This window comes from Crocodylus porosus, unplaced genomic scaffold, assembly GCF_001723895.1.
Source record: "Crocodylus porosus isolate Cpor-Errol unplaced genomic scaffold, CroPor_comp1, whole genome shotgun sequence".
Lineage (NCBI taxonomy): Eukaryota > Metazoa > Chordata > Crocodylia > Crocodylidae > Crocodylus > Crocodylus porosus.
The window spans coordinates 1,690,506-1,692,170 of NW_017728953.1; positions in this window are offsets into that span (position 1 = coordinate 1,690,506).

A 1,665-nucleotide genomic window follows, 5' to 3' on the forward strand; every position below is an offset into this window, starting at 1 on the left:
TGTCCAAAGCCACCACCCGGAGCCCAGGGCTGACCCCCTGTGCCCCTGGCTCTGGCATAAACTGCTCTGTCCTCACTCAAATTGCTGCTCTCCTGGGTGCACATGTAGATACTGTGCCCAGGAGTAGTTTACTCTGCTTCAAACAGCTCTGGAGTTTATTGCTTTGAATGAACTGCATGTGTTGATGCAACCAGGGTAGACTACTGGCTTTGTGCAGGGGTGGGCAATTATTTGAGCCCACGGACCACATTGGGAGTTTGGGGGAGCTGTCAGGGGCTGGGTCAGCACCCGCCCTCCCCACCATGCAACAGTTCACCAAACCTCCCTATGTGGGATGGGGCCACAGGCGGGAGGGGAGCTGGCATGGGCATGGGTGGGCAACAGCCTCAGCAGGGACAGTTCAGCCAGGGTCCCTGCTGCCACCAGCACCATTTCCAAGCTGTCCTTCTACCCTGAGCAGGGGGCTTCGATGGCGGTGGCCTAGGCATGGAGACAACGGCATCATCCAGGAAGAAGCTGATGGGTCTCTGGAGCACCTGCTCTGAACCTACCTGCCCCAGCCACAATGAGCGGTGATGGCGGACAGAAGCTGCTCCTGAGTGCGGCAAAAAAGCAGAACCTGGCGGCAGGTGCAACCGCTGCCCCATCACTGCTGCTGGGCCCTTCTTGCTGCTGGCACTTGGAGCCCACGCTGGGGCTGCCCTGTGGATCTTCCCAGCCACTGCCCACTGCCAGGTCCCGCTTTTCCCCTGCACCCAGGAGCAGCTCCTGCCCAGTGCCCACTGCTACCCCCTCTCGTCATGGCCAGGGCAGGCAGGTCTGGAGTGGCTGCTATAGGGACCCTGACTCCCCGCATGGGGTGGGGTGGGGTGGGCCAGGGCCAGCGTTGGGGCTGTGTGCTCAGCCCGGGGCATGAGTCCTGCCTCAGGCTGGTCTCCATGGGACTGGGGCTGGCGGGGGCAGCCAGAAGAAACTGCTCCTATCAGGGCTGCCGAAAAACAAAATCCAGCCACAGAGCCAACCCAGCCCTGCTGCACACCCAGGGGTGGTGGGACTTGTCAATGGGTCGGTTGGTACCTGGGCCAGGCAAGACTGAGAAACCCACTGCAGGCCATACAAAGTCCCTCTGCAGACCAGATCTGGCCCAGGGGCCATATTTTGCCCACCCCTGGTGCAGTAGGACAACCTTGTTCTGAACTGCAGAAGTTTGACCTTTCTTGGTACCAACTACAGGGCCATACCATGTGTACTGTAGCCCCTACTACTATCTCCGTGACCTCCAGACAAGGATTTAACATCACCCCAGCTCTCAAATGCAAGGCAGGCAGTGTAGAATGGGGAGGCCAAAAGACCTGGTGAAATGGGATCAAAACCAAATAACTTTGGGGAAGTCCTTTTCCTTCTCTGTTTCTCAGTTTCACCCTCCCCACCCACTCCACAATCTGTAATCCTGTCTCACTTTTGCTTAATGAGTTCTTCTTGATTAGTCATGTGTTACATTTGGCTATCTAGTAATAATGATTAATCACACTGGCTACTGATTCTGTGTAATTGCCGAGTTTAATAATATCACATTATCACAAATTATGCTGGCACACATCCAGGAGGGGCCAGCAGGGGACTGCATGCTTAGGGGCAACCAACACAGGTTCATCAGTGGCAGGT